Below are 20,126 nucleotides of genomic sequence, written 5' to 3'. Positions count from 1 at the left end.
AAACACTCATGAAGATAGGATTGGAAGGTAAGTTCCTCAAACTATCTATGAAAGACCAACAGCCAACATCATAGTCAATGGAGAAAAGACAAGAACAATACCACTGAAAAAGGGTACAAGACAAGGATGCCCCCCGTCCCCTCTTCTATTCAATATCGTTTTGGAGGTTCTGGCCAACAACATAAGACAGCGGAAGGACATCAAAGGGATCCAGTTGGGAGAGGAGGAGGTGAAACTATCGTTATTTGCAGATGACATGATCCTATACATTGAAGACCCCCAAAACTCCACAGTTGGAATACTTACAGCAATAGAGGAATACGGAAGAGTAGCAGGATACAAGATCAATAAACAGAAGTCGGTAGGGTTTCTATACACATCGGACAGGGCCATAGAAGAGGTGATTAAGAGGGAAGTACCCTTCACAGTAGCCAAGAACAAACTGAAATACCTAGGAATATATTTAACAAAAAATACTAAAGACCTTTATAAACATAATTATAAAACCCTATTACAGGAAACCAAAAGTGACCTTCACAAATGGATGACCCTCCCCTGCTCATGGTTAGGTAGGCTGAACATAGTAAAGATGACAGTTCTTCCTAAAGCACTCTACAAGTTCAATGCTATACCAATCCAATTACCATCAACCTTCTTCAAAGAATTGGAGAAACTGACCACCAACTTCATATGGAGAGGGAAGAAACCCAGAATTAGCAGAGAACTCCTCAAGAAGAAGGACACAATTGGAGAACTCGCCCTACCTGGTTTTAATGCCTACTACACAGCTACAGTGGTCAAAACAGCATGGTACTGGCACAATGATAGACACTCAGACCAGTGGAAAAGAACAGAAAGCCCAGGAGTAAAATCATCAGCATATAGACAACTGATCTTCGACAAGGGTCCCAAAAATGTCAAGTGGGAAGCAGATGCCCTCTTTAATAAGTGGTGCTGGAAACAATGGATATCCACATGTAGAAAGTTGAAACAAGACGTCTACCTCACCCCATGCACAAGAATACACTCAAGGTGGATCACAGATCTAGAAGTCAAACCCCAAACCATCAGGACCATTAAGGAGGGAATCGGGACTAATCTCAGAGCACTGGCCCAGGGAGCACATAGGCTCACTGCAACAGGGAAGGGGACACACACAGGTGAACTGGAAATCGACAAATGGGATCTAATAAGAATAAAACACCTGTGCACCTCGAAAGACTTTGCCAAGAGGGTGACAAGGCAACCCACAGACTGGGAGAAGATTTTTAGTAATGACACATCAGACAAAGGGCTCATTACTAAAATCTACAACACCATCGTGACCTGCAAAAAGAGGAAAACAGTTAACCCCCTAAGGAAGTGGGCAAAAGAAATGAGAAGAACTTTCACTAGAGAGGAGATCAATATGGCCAATAAACATATGAGAAAGTGCTCGAAGTCCCTTGCCATAAGAGAAATGCAAATCAAAACAACCATGAGATACCACCTAACACCCCTGAGGCTAGCCCAGATCAGTAAATCAGAGAGCAACAAGTGTTGGAGGGGCTGTGGTGAAGTAGGAACCCTCCTCCACTGCTGGTGGTCGTGCAGATTTGTACAGCCACTGTGGAAAGCAATCTGGTGATACCTAAAGAAAATGGAAATTGATCTACCTTATGACCCAGCCATCCCTCTACTGGGCATATACCCGGTTGAAGCAGCAAAGAAAACACGACCAGTCATATGCGCTCCAATGTTTATTGCGGCACAATTCACAATAGCAAAGACTTGGAAACAGCCTAAGTTTCCATCAATAGACAAGTGGATTAGCAAACTTTGGCACATACACACAATGGAGTATTATGCAGCACTGAAAAGCACCGATGAGCACATGAAACACGTTATTTCATGGGAAGAGCTGGAAGGAATTATGTTAAGCGAGGTAAGCCAGACCCAAAGGGACAGGTACAACATGAGTCCCCTGAGGTAAGTACAATCAGCATGACAGAAATAGAAGAATAAACATCCATCCCACAATAAACGGGAGGAAGCATAGATAGTTGGAGGGAGGACAGGCCACACCTAGGGAGGTACATGAGAGCCCAGCATAAAGAAGGAGCAGTGGGGTAGGGAGAGGGAGAACCAGGAGGGGGAGAATCCGAATGGATGGTATGGGGGGGGCAGGGTACTAACCCACCCGGGGGAGAGTATCGGTTGTGTCCCCACAGATCTGGAACATGCATACGGACCCCAACACGACACTCCAAACAAGGAGGGCAACGCAAAGTACAGAGGTCTACACAAAGAGGCTGGACGACAAGCCGGCCCAAGCCAGAATTAGGCCGACCCCAACACTCGAAGGGAATACCACAGAAAACAAAAATAGATCGTCTGGAGTGGGAAAGGAACTAACCCACCACACCACATCCAGAAGGAAGCTGAAACAAAAGAAGGAGAAAGGACGTAGTGGAGTACACCTGGGTCCACCAAGCCCAAGGTCGATAGACCAGCTAGAAGGGCCCATCATACAGAGAGGACCATTCAGCTGACCACACTACGAGATACGACATCCTGCACCAACACATGGCCCTACACGGGACAGCACCTGAGACACAATGGGGGATGGGCGACTGAGCTGACCCCGCCACACTGAGGCAAACACTGGGGGCGTACAATGGAGCAGCGGAGGAAGCAGAGCAAAGGGAGCCCGAGGAAGTATAAAGGATGGTCTTCCGGGCCAGGACGTGGCACCTCACAAGCTACACCTAGAAAACACTCCTAAAGGTCAACGAAAGGACCTTGAACTACTAGCAATTTTTCTTTTAATATTTGCTATCTTTTTGTTTAGTCTTTTTTCATTTGTTTTGTTTTTTACCTTGTAAATTTTGTATGTTAGTGGCTTTTCTGCTTATCAGCGTGTCGATGTTGCTTCTGTCAAAGCCATGTTCTTATGGGCCACTTGGGCGCAGTCAAAGTCATATCCATTTGTATGCACATATTACTATGTCAGCAGATCCACCTAGACAAGATAGGCTGGACAAATAATGAGAGAAGAAAACAACAGGACCAACGGTCCTGGAGGGACATGAGAGCGTGGGAGGTAGGGGAAGGGAGGAGGTGTCGCCCAACACAGGGACAAGGGAACAGCGAATGGTTCAAAACCAGAGGAGGGAGGGGAGGGGAGGACTGGAAGGGAGTGACCAAGAGCAAGGTAACTGAGAGGAACTACTGAATCCAGAATGAAGGCTAAACATGGTAATGGGTCGGGAGGAAAGCGAAAGGAAACAGAGGAAAGGAGTAGGAGGCAAAGTGCATACAGAGAAGCCTAAATACAGACATGTACATATATAAATATATTTATGATTATGGGGGCAATAGATTTATATGCATATATTTATAGGTTCAGTAGTAGGGTAGCAGATGGACATTGGGCCTCCTCATGCATAATCCCCCAATACAATAGCACCTCGCCCTGCTAAGCAGCCATTGCAGGATACCCATCTTCCCCACATGATCACTGAAGACAGCCGTGTGTGTAAGCAAATGTGGTGAAGAAAGCTGATGGTGCCCGGCTATCAAAAAAAGATATAGCGTCTGGGGTCTTAAAGGCTTGAAGGCAAATAAGCGGCCATCTAGCTCAGAAGCAACAAAGCCCACAGAGAAGAAGCACACGGCCTAAGCGAACACAAGGTGTTGAATGGACCATGTAGCAGATACAAAGGAACAAAAACAATCATTGTGTGATCACCTTCCTCACATAATGGCTGAAGACGAAAGTGTGCATAAGCAAGTGTGGTGTAGAAGGTGGATGGTGCCCGGCTACTGAGAGATATAGCATCTGGGGACTTAAAGGCTTGAAAGCAAACAAGCAGCCATCTAGCCCAGAAGCAACCGAGCCCACACGGAAGCAGCACACCAACATAGGTGACCATGAAGGACAGAGGAGACCAGGTCTCCAACATCAAAGGTGGGGTGGTGGTGAGAATCACATCACCGTGAAAGAGGGGGAGTGCATGATGGCGACCCAATGCCCACCTGTAGACAGCTGGACACCCCTTCCAGAGGGGTAGTGAGGAGGAGATGGGCCACTCAGGGTTCAGTGTAGCAACAATGAAACTCAAAACCTTCCTCCAGTTCTTGAACGCTTCCTCCCCTCCCAATCATCATGACCCCAATCCTACCTTGCCTTGCGGACCTGGTTATACCAGAGGATGTACAGCGGTGCAGTGGGGATCTGGAGGCACAGGGAATCTAGGACAGATGAACCCCTCAACACCAGCGGTGGAAGTGGCGACACCAGGAGGGAAGGGGGTGTAGAAAGAGAGAACAGATCTCGGAGATCTATGTGTAACCTCCTCTCTGGGAGATTGGCAAGGGGGAGGCGGGTGAGGGGAGACGCCGGGGAGTGTAAGATAAGATATAATAATTATTTATAAACTATCAAGGGACCAGGGGTGAGATTGGGGAGGGAGGGGGATGGGGGGAAAAAAGGGAAACCGAGCTGATTCCAGGAACCCAAGTGGAAGGTGAATTATGAGAGTGACGAGTGCAACGAATGTATAAGGGTGCTTTGCTCATGTGATGTATGTACAGATTGTGATAAGAGCCTTATGAGCCCCAATAAAAAGATTTTTTTAAAAACAACTTTTTGATTTATTGTTGAGATAAACTTTTCCTCTCATATAATTCTTTTATTTTAAGTTTAGGATGCAATATTTAATTCAATAATATTTGTAACTAGCACCAAAATCTACTTTCAGAACATTTGATACTCTACGAGAAATACCATATACATTAGCTGTGACTAACCATTTCGTTGAGCTCACTCCACTTCCCGAAATCCTGAGGCTGTCTGGGTGCTGTGACAGTCAGCTCTCTGTGCATGGAAGCACGTGCACAACAAGATGAGACCTTTGTGACCTGTACGGTTCTCGTTGGATGGAGTATCAGATTGACAGCCTTTTCAATCCTGTCTTGTTAGCCTGGAAGTTGCATGGAACATATTCGGAATATAACGGCAAGAAACTTCCACTGGCAAATGAGTGGTGGTTAAACTTCAAGTGCATTGGTTGAGAACTGAACTTACGTCTCCAGCATGGAATTAAAGAAATCTACTAGTAAACCAACAATGCCTACACTACCCTCTTCCACACTGCACTAAAAGTAGCCATTAAGTTATTTCTGTTTCAACAGATTTGCCTGTTTGGGACATTCCATATCAATAGAAGCATTCACTATACTATCTAATTCTTTCTTTCTTTGTGGTATTTTGCAGCATATAGAATTGTATTATTATATTATATGATATAGCATATTTTTTTAGTTGTATAGTCTTTTCCCTTTTTTGTTTTTTTTTTCATTTTCTTCTATTTTAAACTATTTTATTGGCATAAAATTCACATATCATACACTTCAACATTTCAATCATATTCAAAAGAGTTTTGTAATCATAATCACAAACAATTTTAGGACATAGCTTCTTTGTATTCATTGTTGTTAGCTCCTCATTTCCCACCAGTCTTCCCTGTCATGCTATTAATCCAGTTGCTACCCTATAGATGCACGTATCCTGGATTTCATACACAAAGAATATGCTGAAGACAAAACAAATAACAATGACAGAATAAACAAGAAAAACAAAACAAAGGAAAATAAAGCAAGGAATATCAATAACTGGAACAAATGTACTCTGAAATGCAAGGCAATGAAACTGCCATGGTGTGTATCAGGCACATGTTCATGCTCAAGGCACAACCTTGCTTTTCACAGCTGTAGCGAGGAATTATGCAGCAGAATTTTCTAATGCAAGGTTTCGTTTTATCTCTGGACTGCTGCTACTTTGAGTGTTGGTTATGGATTCAAGTCAAGTGAAATATTTGAGAACCCCACTCCTTTCTCCATTCAAGATGATGGTATCAGTGGGTCCAGATGTGAGAGGTCCTTATTTGTCCTTTACACTGAGTTGTGAGCCACCCTGACCATTGCATTCTCTGATTTTCATCGGCCAGCGCCTCAAGGCATCCTCACTGTCACAAAGAAGGGTTTGTACTCTGCACATTTTGAATTGTCCACAGTCTTCCTCTGATACTGATCTCACAGTCTTCTTCATCTTTCTCTGCTTCTCAAATAATTTTCTCATAATACAACTTAAATAAGTACATTGAAAGACTATAATTCCCAAACTCAGCATGATGCTTAAAGAGTATGTCACCAAGACACACCTGGGTAAAGGTAGGTGCAGAGCTCAACCCATCATTCGTGTCCCAGCCTGTTGACACACCTTTGGCATCACAAGCCTTTTTCTACATAGGAAACCTAGGAAATCTGCATCCTCTTTGACCCTTCACCATCTGCTGGAGCTGGATCTTGCATCTGGTTCCTCATATCTTGCTGCTTTACCTACTGATCCCAGGAGGCTTGATCAGACTTCAAATGGTGGATTCATTCGACCTACTTCAGACCTCTGAATCCACCAGCCTGTACCCCCTGTTGTCTGTGTTTCATCAGGTTCCACATGTCAGGAGTCACCTTATTTACATATTTCTACAATTGTGTAAGCCATTTCTTGATACAAATCTCCCAATAGACAACACATACAAGTGTCATTGCTTTTGTTTCTCTAAAAAAAGAACCCTAACCTAACACACTCATTATTCCCCCTGATTTTAAACCATAGATATTCGTTTGTTCTGTTCAAAAGATTGCCTCTTGGTCTGTATGCAGGTTCTGCATGAGCACGATAAAATTGTCATTCTTTGACATGCCATCAATAGTTAGTTATGATCCATAGGGTTGAATGCCTTTGCATAGTCAATAAAATACAAGTGAACTTCTTAGAGATTTTGAATAATTTTTAATCAAGAAGACAAGGTGCATTTGAATTCTAGTGCTGGAGAAGAATATTGAAAATATCCTGGATTGTTAAGAGGACAAAATGATTTGGCTTGGAAAAACCAAGGCCAGAGAGTCAAGGATGGTGAGACTTCATCTTAAACGCTTCGGACGTGTTGTCAGGGAGACAGTCCCTGGAGAAGGGCAGTGTGGTTGGTAAAGAAGCAGTGAAAAAGAGGAAGCCCTCAAAGAGATGGATTGTCACTGGCTGCAGCAATGGCCTCAAGCACAGGAATAATTGTGAGGATGGCGCAGGACCAGGCAGTGTGCATGGGGTTACTGTGGGCTGGAATGACTCACTGGCACCTAACAATAACAATATTTCTTTTCTGTATTCTCTGCTTTCAGTCTAGACCTGTTTAATAAAGAATCTGACTCTGTCTGGAATTACTGTCATGTCCATGTCACTATACAGATGTAATCATTTAAAAATTATTGTTAGAACACTTTTACTTGCATGTTAATAATTTGAAAAAAATTATCCATTCTGACGGGTCTTCACCAGTCTGTTTCAGCTCTATAATGCCTATGATATCAGTTTTTATGCACCACATTTAATGTTTGATGACTTGCAATATTCCTAAATTCACAATTCTTTCTTCTCATGTTGAGTCGTGCTTCACAAGCAAATGAAGTCTAGAAGGCTACGCTACCACAGGCTTCCCCCACTCACATCACTGGGTGAGCTCCATTTGGAAATGGCATCTCTTCCTCAATCATATGTGGAGTGTGTTCTGATCCAAGGGGTTCATCTTTGGTGCCAATACTCTGCTTCCATTCATCAAGCCTTTAGTATCTGACAATGTTTAAATGCGATATATAATGTTTTCAGCTGCACATTTCTCCAAAGTAGACAGCAATTCCTACATCATAGATTGTGCTTAGGCTGAAAGCTCAGCTGAAACAGGTTCACTTTTGGTTACCCTATTGGTATTTTTTTTTAAGCGTGGCAACTCTATCCCCTGTTGGTATTTTATGTAGCATTAACATAGCTCCCAGCATCAGAGTAATGCAGGCAGTCCTGGCCACAGGCAGCAAACAGCAGGACAGGTCACCAACAATCAGCCAGATGACAGGATCTGACAGTCCCCATCTCAAGCAATGTATACACCAGTAATAAGGCAAAGCAGGACTCAAAGGAACCTCAAGCTCTAGCAACAGAGTCCACAGGTTGGGTGTCCCACAGGTAGTGTAGCTTGCAAGTTGAGGCAGAGTATGAGCTAAGGCAGCTGCACACCAGTCCAATCATTGGAAAGCAAGAAAGAGACAGGCAGGGCTTGCCAGGCCATTTATCTCTTTGTCCTCCAATCAAACTGTGACCTTAATAATCTTATATGTTCCTATTAACCAGGTTGGCACACTAAACTGACCTATCACAGACGTCTTATTCCCCAAAGTGGCATCTTTGCTCTTCAACACTTTAAAGAGCTAGTGTGCATGATTCACCTAATGTAATGTATCTTTTGATTTCTGGACTGCTGCTTCCCTAAGCATAGATTGCTGATCTTAGCAAGATGAAATGTCAATCTTTTCTCCATTTATCAAGATACTCCCTAATGGTTCAGTTGTAAGGATTTTGATTGTCTTTACATTGTTATAATTCATATTGAAGACTATGTACTTTGTTAAATTTAAGTGGGCATTATTTTAGAAATTCCATCGTGCTCTTAGAATTCAAGCAATAATCTATAATCCCATCTAAGAGATTAAAAATTATCCTCTTTCAATGAAAGAGGAAAGAACTCTTGAAGTTGATAAAATGACAAAAAATCATCAGTATTTGACGGCAGATTAAGGATGGAAAAAAGGTCTTTACTGACTCTACCTCTAAGGATTTTTCTCTGCTATAATTGTGGATATATAGAATATACATATTAAACAAATCATCACCTTTGTATCCTGTTATTTTCCCATATTATTTACCATAAAGAACCTTGATACACAATGTGCTGAAGTATAAGACCTGTAAAAGTATGCATCAGATTATAATTTATTTGCATAGTGATGTTTATTTAATGATAAATTGTTGATAATGGTATATATGTTGATAGTATGACCTTTTTTCAAACTGGGATATTTTTATACTAAATTAAAAAGGGGAAATTTCTCATACCAAAATCTCATTTTTTGCTTCAATAGGATATCTTTAGCCTTTGTAATAATCGTGTCTTTAAAAACACACCATCACAAAGACAAAGTGCAGAGCTTATACTGCCCACTCTTCTGAGAAATCAAAGACCCTGAGGACTCTGCCCCGGTGTGAAGTTCACAGCTTCTGTTCTTTCTCTGAACCTCCACAGACATGTATTGTTACTATTCTTATAGATTTGATTGTATCCAAGATGCTTTTAACCTACAGTTAGAATCTAAGCTAGTTGATATTCTCTAACATATCTATTTCCATCCATTTTTCTAGCAAATATGGAGTTAGCAGGCCTAAATCATTGTGCATGAGGCAGAGCATCAGAACTCCAAGTTAAAATAGCATCCCTGTATCTCTGCAGCTTGCAAATTCATTTCCATGGGAAAGATCTTGACCAGGGTGACTCTGCAAGGTACTAAAAGCCCTAGGTCAGCACAACTATAAGGCATCATTTTCATACGAGAGCTCTCCTTCCTGACCAGAAAGCCATTTCCTGAGCAACTTTTTGTGAGATATACTCCTGCTTGGCCTCCTACTCTTCTATATTGTGCTTCCCTTCCTCTTTGACCAGGCTTAACCTAGAAACATGTTTGTACACCAATCATCATCTTAAGATCTACCTCCAAAAAGCCTAGACCGAAAACATGTAGGAGAGAGTTTGAGAGTAAACAGTGAACTAGATACATTTATATTTCAGAAAAGTCAGACAAATAATCAATGACATCAGGAGAGACAAGTCACAGAAAAAGGACTTCATGCTTGCTAATGTAGAGGAGCCACTAACAAGAGGAAAACACACAATGCGCGGTGTGTTAGTCCGGGTAGATGAGAGAAACAAATCCAGAGAGACGCATATGTGTGTATGAAAGAGCTGTATATACAAGAGCAGTTGAATATTGAGAAAACATCCCCGCCCAGTCCGGATCAAGTCCATAGTTCTATCTTAGCCCATATGTCCAATACCAATCTATAAAACCCTCTTTACTCATGAAACACATGCAATGACACCGAATACAGGAAGACCACAGACCAGTAGGTGGGACGTCTAGTGGATACAGTGGCATAAGCATTTCAGTGCTGGCAGGGATCTCCACGTGGCTCCTTCAGTTCAGGGCACTAGCCTAGCTCCAGGTGTCTTGTCAACTGCAATGTCTCCCAGGGAGTGAGCATGTGTCCCATCTCTAGTGAGCGATTTATCTCTTTAGCGCCTCCTAAATGAGGTCATCAAGCTGTGACCTGATTGACACCCCTTCACTCTCAAGTCTCAAGTTGACACCAGATTATGTAACTACCACAAGATGGATTAACGCCAGGGTATAACAAGGGGCCTAAGCAGAAGAACAATTTGATGATGGCATAGGACGGGCAATGTCGCATTCTGTTGAGCACCAGTACACTATGAGTGGGAAACAACTTGATGACAACTAGCTGTGATACACCATTATTACTACCTTCTGCTGTTTAGGATTATAATAATATATGCTCAATAAATATATGCTGGAAGAGTAATAATTATGATTCACCAAATGAATATCAAATATAAGACACCTTTTGCCATATTATCTAATTTTACCCCTTTGACAAAGTGACATTGATCAGGAATTCAAGAAGGTAACTATTTCATTGCAAGTCTAAATAATAATTTCATTAGAGTTAATAATTAGCAATTTGAAGTATAATTTAGGAGAAAGTATATAGGTTACTTGGCAAAAAAATGCCAGAACCATGCAATGAACCTGAGGCAAAAATGCGAAGAGGAGGGCACACACGGTAGTTGAACTAAGAACTGGCAACTGGAGAAGGCCAAAATGTTCATAATCTACTCTGAAAAGTCTCGGCTAGCCCAACACGTGGTAATAGTTCCATCTTCCATATATTCTACAAAATTTGATAACTACAAATCTTACTGAAGTAATTAACTTATGATCACACTATGGTATGACCCTGTGCATTGGTGTGTTTAAATTACGATGTTAGCAAAGAATATCAAATATATTTGATATTGTACTTCTTGGAAGCAGTAGAGCCAGAATGACAGGAAGCTCTAAGGAGAAGAGTTTGGTGAGTGCTAAGTTCCAGTAACTAGTCAGGGATAGAGAAGGAAAAGAAAAACCTCTATTCTTTAAGATCCACATGGCTAATAGAATGAACATTGCACAGAGGTAACCACAGCAGGAGAAACATGTGGTTTCTGTTAGCCGCCATCACCAGCTCTGCCTCACACATCATTGGCTCTGACTCACTGCACAGGCCGGCACCATCTCACCCTTGTTCCTAGGCCTGCAGACGCTGTGGAACACTTTCTTCTTTTTCTTTTTGAAGATTGCATTTTTAAAAATCATTTTATTGAGGACTCGTACAAGGCTTATCACAATCCATCCATCCATCCATTCTGTCAAGCATATTTGTACATTTGTTGCCATCATCATTCTCAAACCATTTTCTTTCTACTTGAGCCCTTGGTATCAGCTCCTCATTATCCCTCTCCCTACCTACACCTCCTCCCTCATAAACCCTTGATAATTTATAAATTATTATTATTTTGTCATATCTTATACTGTCCAACGTCTCCCTCCACCCACTTTCTGCTGTCCATCCTCCAGAGTGGAGGTCACATGTAGATCCTTGTAATCGGTTCCCTCTTTCTTCCCCGCCTTTGCTCCACCCTCCCGGTATCGCCACTCTCACCACTGGTCCTGAGGGGTCCATCTGTCCTGGATCCCCTGTATTTCCAGTTCCTAACTGTACCAGTGTACATCCTCTGGTCTAGCTGGATTTTTAAGGTAGAAATGGGATCATAATAGTGGGGTGGGAGGAAGCACGTAAAAACTAGAGGAAAGTTGTATGTTTTATCATTGCTACACTGCACTCTGACTGGCTCGTCTCCTCCCCAAGTCCCTCCTGGAAGGGGATGTCCAGTTGCCCACAAATGGTCTTTGGGTCCCCAATCCGCACTCCCCCTCATTCACAATGATGTGACTTTTGTTCCTTGGTGCTTGATACCTGATCCCTTCAACACCTTGTGATCCCACAGGCTGGTGTGCTTCTATGTGGGCTTTGATGCATCTGAGCTAGATGGCCGCTTGTTTACATTCAAGCCTTTAAGACCCCAGATGCTTTATCTTGTGCTAGTGGAGCACCATCAGCTTCCTTCACCACATTTGCTTATGCACCCATTTGTCCTCAGCGATCGTGTCCGGAAGATGGGCATCATGGAATGCCAGTTTAATAAAACAAAGTGTTCTTGCATTGAGGGAGTACTTGAGTGGAGGACAATGTCCATCTGCTACCTTAATACTAAACCTATAAATCTATGCATGTAGCTCTTTAAGGGACCAGAAAGCCTTGCCTTTCTCCTCAGAGAGGCTAGGGGCTAGTGGTGTCCAATTGTTGACCCTGTGGCTAGCAGCCCAAAGGACAACCACCGAGCAAGCAGAGCACCACACTGATAAACATTTGGGTTTAATCGCTTTTATTTCAGTAACATAGACTTGTTAAGCACAAATCAAGCGTCCCGTGGAGCACTTTCCCTTTTTTGTTGGCCTCCGCTTTCCCAAACATGATGTCCTTCTCCAGGCACTGCCTTCTCCTGATAATACGTTCGAAGTACATTAGACAGTGCCGCCATCTTTGCCTCTATGGAGCATTCAGACCTTACTTCTTCCAATACAGATTAGATTGTCCTTTTAGCACTCTATGATACTTTCAACATTCTTCTCCAGCACCACAGTTCAAATGCATCGACTCTTTTACACTCTTCCTCATTCAATATCCGGCTTTCATAGGAATACAATGCAACAGAGAATGGCATGGATTGGGTCAGGCACACCTTAGTTCTCAAAGTAACATTCTTGCTCATCAACACTCTAAGGGGTCATGTGTAACAGATTTCCATGTTGCGATCCATATTTTGATCCCTCAGTGGCTGCTTCCATGAGCCTTGTTGTGGATCTGAGCAAGATAAAATCCATGGCAACTTCAATCTTTTTCTGTATTTGTCTTGATGTTATCTATTGGTCCAGTTGTAAGGCTTATGGTCTTCCTTACATTGAGTTGCAATCCATACTGAAGGCTGCAACCTTTGATTTCCATCAGCAAGTGCTTCAAATCCACCTCACTTTCAGCAAGACAGGTGTGTCACCTGCATGTCGCAGGTTGTTAATAAGCCGTCCTCCTGTCCTGATGAGACCTTCTTCTTCATAGTATCCAGCTCCTCTGATGAGTTACTCAGTACACAGATTGAACACTTTGGTGAGAGGATACAACTTTGATGCACACATTTGCTGATTTTAAACTATGAAGCATTCCCTTGTTCTATTCACACAACTGCCTCTTGATCCATGCACATGTTCTGAATAAGCACTGTGAAGAATTCTGGCATTCCCATTCTTCACAAGGTTATGCACAGTTTACTGTGGTCCACACAGTCAAATGTCTTTGCATAAGCAATGAAAAACAAGTAGACATCTTTTTACTATTCTCTACTTTGAGCCAAGATCCATCTGACACAAACAATGACATCCATCATTCCTCGTCCTCTTGTGAACTTTTCCCGAACTTCTGGTAGTTCCCTGACAATGCGCTGCTACAACTTTTTTTTCATGTTTATAAGCATAACTTTACTTTTGTGTGATATCTATGATATTGTTCTATAACTTGAGCATTCTGTTGGGTCACCTTTCTTTGGAATGAACACACATATGGATCTCTTTGAGTCAATTAGCAAGTAGCTACTTTCTAAATTTCCTGACATAGATGAATGGGTGATTCCAGTACTTATTCAGCTTTCAGAAACAATTAAAATGGGTATTCTGTGAATTCCTGGAGTCGTGGTTTTGGCTAATGCATTCCGTGCAGTTTGAAATTCCGCACCATTGGTTCTTGTTCATATGCCACCTCCTGAAATGCTGGGCTGTTGACAATTTTTTTCCTCTGTATTCTTTCCTTCTTGTCTTGATGCTTCCTGCATCAGTCAATATCCAATATGTGCTGGAGAGTAATACCGAACACAGGCAGCATGTAAAATAATAGAAGCTGTGAAATCATTCCATTATTGAAGGTATTTTGTTAAGTCAAGAACTTTGACTACAAGGTGAGAAATGGAGCTAGGAAACACTGCCCCTAGATGTCCTGTGTGTACTCAAAGAGACCAGGTTCCATCAAATATTTATACAAGGAGTTACAGATACCTCTTTACAAACCACATAGGATCCCACGAGTCATTTCAACCCAGCTCCAAACATGTGGCCCGTTATCTAACAACTGGCATTTTAAAACAGTTATTGATGAAACTATTTATGTACTAACAAATTCTTTACAGGGTTTGTTTCTTTGGTATTGATGTTTAGGGTCATGCTTTCGTGGGACATTTTCATTAAATCTGGTGTCAATTTGAGAGAATTACAAGTGAATGGGTGAAGTCTGGCCCCTCAATCAAGATATAACCAATAAGGCCTCTGTGTGGGCCTGGCCTTCTCCTGAGAATTCTGGGAACTCCTGAATTTCCTCCTTGGAGGTGGGAGACAATTCTCTCTCTCTGCTCACTCTCTGAGAGATGCTTTTCTGACAAGACACATGGTGCTATGCCCTGGGAGCTGCATAAGCCACATGGATCTATCCTGATGCAACCAGACCTCTGGAGCTGGAGAAGCCACATTGGGACCCCTGCCAATGCTGAGATGCTTACCCCACCACTGGATCCACAAGATTTCCAACCCACTGGCCTGTGATCCTCCTGCATTTGGCATCATTGCATGTATTTCATGAGTCTGAAGAGGACTGTATAGATTGGTATTGGACATATGGGCTAAGATTGGACTTATGGACTTGATCTGGACTGGGCTGGGACATTCTCCCAATATTCAATTTCTTTTGAATATAAACCTCTTTACTGTACACATATGAGTCTCCCTGGATTTGTTTCTCTAGTCTACCTAGACTAACACATGATTCTGTTCTACACTGTACTTTGATACCTAAAGCCTAGTATCTGACATATTTGTAAGCAACCATTTAGGCATGACATCTGGAGCAACATCGGTACAAAGAATTGAATGGGAGGCAAATATGAATATGTAGATAATTGCCTCCATGAAAAACTGCCTCTTTGCCATGAGACCGTAAATACTAGATGGTGCCCGGATACCATTACTGAACTATTTCATTAAAAACTCTATAGAAGACTTCTGATTAGAATGTGGGAAATGAAGAGCATACTTTCAAATTATCACGGGCTCTAGATTTTCTGGAATAAGGGGGTGCTAGATGAATCCATAAGTCAATGCCTGAGACAATCTTTAAGTGAAACCAAAAGTCATCCTTAAAGATTTCTTAAAAGCAAATAATAATCAAAACATCCAAATGCATTCCTATGAAGTTGGTTCCAGATTGTTATTAAATGATACCACTCCTCACTTATAAATGATTTCATTATCTAACATTTCACATTTATTATAGTAAAATGAGTATTACCCAATAATTTTGCACATTAACATCACCTGTCTGGCAGTTGCAGTGCCAAGGCATATCGACAGCATGCGTAACACTGGTTGTGATAGTTAAGATTATATGTCAACTAGTATGGGCTATGTTTCTCAGTGATTTGGCAATTAGGTGTTTATATAAAATGGAAGTTGTAAGATAATTCCACTTTGTCAGTTCTGTAATGGTGAAATTTAGTAACTACATTATGATGTAATTGAGGAATCAAGTAATGATGTAATGAACCTCCATTTTGTGATCTGATGTGACCATACTCAATTTCCATACAACTCCAATTTCCTCATAACAAGTTGCTCTTTGAAAGCTAACCATTTGGACAAAAGAGGGGTGAGCACAGTAAAGAAAAAAGTAAAAGAAGGCTGTTATGAGTATTAGGTTCTTTTAAGAGCTATCTATTTGGGATCAAATGAACAATTTGGGATTTTTTGAGTGCCTCAAAAGATCTTTGGGGGCAGTGAATTAACATAAAATAGGAGGAAAATCTCAGATAAAGATTATGGGTACGGTTACTAACTGGAGGAATATAATATATTTCATTGAATTGCATATGTAAAAATCATTGTGACTGTATAGTCTCAACAACATTAAAGTTAAAATTTTAAATAATATAGAAAAATGCTGGAGTTCACCGAAGGAGATTAGATTAGAATAAGAAACATTTTTGTTTTTTTCTTTTTCTTGTTATTCTGTATCTTCAACTTAGTTCTCACTGAGAGTGAGCTTTTAGGACACAGTAGCGCTGCCCCAAGGGGTTTTGAAGGCGGATCTTTATTGAGACAGATGGCCACATCTTTCTTCAGCGGAGCAGCTGGTAGGGTCAAACCACTGAACTTCTAGTTAGCAGTGAGCCCTTCATTGACCACTGCACCACCCATGCTCCTTTTAGTCCTTATCCAACCACTGGCACATATAGTACAAAATCTAGTACAAATTCCAGCTCACTAGGAACTCGAATTTACTCAATGACAGGGATTTTTTGTGTGTGAAATTGTGGAACAAATTATGGAGCAACAACAAATACACATCGTTAACAGTGTTTTTTCTTCTTCTACTCTGTCTCTCAGTATAAGACTCAGCTTCAGTTAAACCTCTGTGTACATGTGAAATTCTAGGGTTGACCTAGGGAAGTCATTTGGCCAGGTCCCCTTATGGACCTGAGATTCAGAAGTAAGCCTGTCAGACTTCAAAAGGCAAAGTCTTAATTTTACTTTGTATTACTGCTTCCCTAAAGCTCATGATAGTTTTGCCATCTAAACATTACCATTTTGTAGACATGGAATTGCTAACATACAAATGACCTTGAGTGGTTTTTATCAGAAATGAAGACTTGATTTGAAGAATTAGAAAACCCCAGGTCTACGAACATTGGCAGAGGTTTCTCAAATGCAAACAGATACTCTCTCCTCCTGCCATCCTTTCCAAATGCAAATACCTGTGAACTTTAAGAAGGGAACCAGAATGAACACCTCTATTATTCAAATGCACATTTGACAAACCCCTTGAGCACCGAAGTAATCTCATCTAAGTGATCTTTGTTCCATGTTGGCTATGAATTTTGGGTAAGCATAGAAAAGTAATTTTATGGGTTGGTTATAGTTAAGAGAGGGAAGAGGCACAAAGTGAAAAAGGAAAAAATAGGTGGGGCCGAGAAATTGGTAAATAAGGACAAAATTCATAAATAGAATGTGAATCAGGCCTTAATCTTTAAAAGGATAATATAAAGTAGAATGTGCTAAGAGAGAGCATGAATATAGGTGTTACTTTCATTAACTGTTTTTACTAAATGATATTTATTTGCTGAATTAATATAATAAAATTTAAAATGTCAATATTTAAACATAATTTTAGGTTTCGTTAATTTTAGGGGTCAGGCAAAACATATGAATAGAAAATCATTGAACGAAAATATCAGAATGTGAAGCTTCTGTTTCTTGACATGTCCTACAATTGGGCATATATACTTCTAAAGAATTCTGCACCCTTCCATTTATGCTTGTCAAAGTTTTGAAATATATATATATAATATAAAAGTATTAACCAGAGTAATTGACAGTAAGGACATGGGGGGGGGCAGTAAAAACTAAGAAGGCTCATGACAAGATAGATGGACGGACACAGTAGCTGCAGCAATAGGCTCAGGCATAGAAATAACTGTGAGGAGGACACAGGACCCAGAAATGCTTCCCTTTCCTGTGCAGAGGTTTGTTATTGATTGGAATCAACCAATGGCACCGAAAAAAAACAACATGTAGATATCTAAAATTTACAAAGTAAGAAACAATAATACATTGCACCATTGGGTTTAATTGTGTTAAATTCTAAGTATATGATCATTTTTAGATTTTCAATCCCACCATCATGGAATTATTCTTCTGTTTTGATTATATATTTTTAAAGAACCATATTTCTATACCACCTTTTAAAAAATTATTAATTTAAATTAGCCATCATCTTCCCTTGTATGTATCTGTTTTAACAAAGAAATAGCAAGAGAAACCTATCTCTCATGAAGATGATCACATGGACTACACCTAATATTAATAACAATAATACATTTAAATAAGTAAAATAAGAGAATGTTCAAGTGCACAGTTGAAATGTATGCAAGTCTGGGAAAACAGAAAGGAATGGGTGCAAACTTTTAGACACACACAGCAGTAAGCCAAGTGAAGGAACGTGAGGTCAGCAATCCAGAAGCCACCTTCCACTCTAGCCCTTCATCTGGAGCACTGTGCTCAGTCTTGTTCAGACTCTCTCTGAGTATTTGTGAAATGTTGAGTACAGAATACAGGAAACTCACAGTTTCATTGGCAGTTCATGATTCTACTAAGCAGAATAGGTGAACTCATCCCAAATAATTTACGCCTACAGAAAATGAGGCTGTCCTCAGAGAGGGCAGTTATAATTAAAGTAAGCACCATTCAGAATAGAGATATGCAAAGTCAGCTAAATAAAGCAGACTCATTACCACGTCTCTGAGACTTAACTCTAATATATTTGAATGCATTAATATTAATGTATCTAAAGAAAGAATGTGTCAATCAAAAGAAGAATCGGTCAGCTCTCAAAAAAAAAAAAAGGTCCAGGAGGACAAATTGGCAAGGAGCCCTCATTAGAGAACTGTCCAAGAGAGAGGAGTTATTTGCAACTGAACCCCATCAGTCCTTAAGTGTCCCTGCTTACACGGGAGGTAGGACCTACAGATGTTTAAGTTGGGATGCAATGCTGACCAATCTGATTTCTTATTAATTTGATTCTTGATTAGTTTACACACTGGAGAATGATCCTGTTGGACAAGAGTAATGACCAAACCATTTGCCACTGTAAACTAATAAGCTGGATAGTTAAAATTGTAATTCAGGTATATATGCAGCTTACAGCAGTGAAATGAAATTATTTGAAGTGACTCTTCTATCCATCATTTTGTGACTTTCATCAAATGACAAGATGAAACATGAAAATCAGGTAAGATGGGTTCTCCTAGGGGGTTGGTCAATTTTTTGATTCTACAGGGTTTCAGAGTGGGACATTCCAGAGCAGAAATGGGGAAAATCCCACGAACATGAAGAAAAGAGGTGCCACAAGCAAAGCACACCCAAGTTTCCCATGAGGAGAAGCAGTGTGAGTGGGAGCATGAGACTGTGGCAGGTTTACGTGCCCACCAAAAGCGTCTAGATGAGTGTCCTCCTATAGGGGGCTGGCTTCCAGAGTGACTTGCCCTTTGAGAATTTATCAATGTTAAACAAGTTTTGTAGCACATGCCCAAAGCAGGCAAAGGGCTGTGGTCATGCGGCTGAGGCAAAGGATGACAGGAGAGAGCCTGTGACCATGATTCAGAAGAAGTGCTGCAGACCACACAACTGTATCCTTAATATTTCTGATCCTGACCTGTTAGCTTCCACAAGAAACACCCTAATTGTGGATATTGTGTTGTCTGTGAGTTCGATGTGATCACTGCAAGTAGTGTACTGGGTAAGGAATGGCTCTCAGAATAAGGTAGCCAATATTTGTAAGATGAGGCATATTTGTTCTCTGGCTCATAAAAACCATGTGACTTTGAGAGGTATATCTTTTTTCTGGGGACATCTTTATGCATCAGAAACGCTATGAAGACCAGATAAATGCAATAGAAAAGAAGAAGTAGCACTCTCCCAACGTCAGCTGGTCTGTAGGCTAAAGTAGAAGAGGTAAAGGGGATTTAGGGTCACCCACCCTTGTTTCACACTTGCTAAAGACAGCTCAACCCGCAAGCCTCCAGCATGCCTGGGTCTGGAGTGACCCTGTGCATTCCTCCAGGCCTTGCAAGAACAGTTGTGAAACGGTTTGAGGCCTCGCTCTGCACCCTCTGGGGTGAGGTTGTAGACATTTCAGGGAAAAAAAAGACAGCTCAAATGGTCTGGGAAGGAGTTAGGAATATACCAGGTTCTGTAGGATTCAGTATCTGCTCCAAGGTGGTGAGTTGGTTTCCGGTTAGGTTGTTAAGAGAACAGCCTGTGTGCTTGGTTGAAACCCCCATTTCTGAGAAATACCAGTGTAAAACAAGAAGAAAAATAAGGTAAAAACAAGAACAACAAGCAAACAAATGCCATTTTAGATAAACAATACCCCA

General features: G+C 41.1%; 1 protein-coding gene and 1 non-coding gene across 2 annotated transcripts in view; one reads left to right on the top strand and one right to left on the bottom strand.

Annotated features, from left to right (window-relative positions):
* The window catches only part of MDGA2 (MAM domain containing glycosylphosphatidylinositol anchor 2), a 1,044,700-nt gene that overhangs the window by 589,508 nt on the left and 435,066 nt on the right, over window positions 1-20,126 (bottom strand). The window lies entirely within an intron of this gene.
* On the top strand, window positions 19,762-19,894 carry LOC142427132 (small nucleolar RNA SNORA9). Its single transcript, XR_012779950.1, has one exon. It is a non-coding gene; the product is annotated as a small nucleolar RNA SNORA9 (small nucleolar RNA).

The sequence above is a fragment of the Tenrec ecaudatus genome, chromosome 14, assembly GCF_050624435.1.
Source record: "Tenrec ecaudatus isolate mTenEca1 chromosome 14, mTenEca1.hap1, whole genome shotgun sequence".
Lineage (NCBI taxonomy): Eukaryota > Metazoa > Chordata > Mammalia > Afrosoricida > Tenrecidae > Tenrec > Tenrec ecaudatus.
This window is presented reverse-complemented; position numbering and strand designations above follow the sequence as displayed.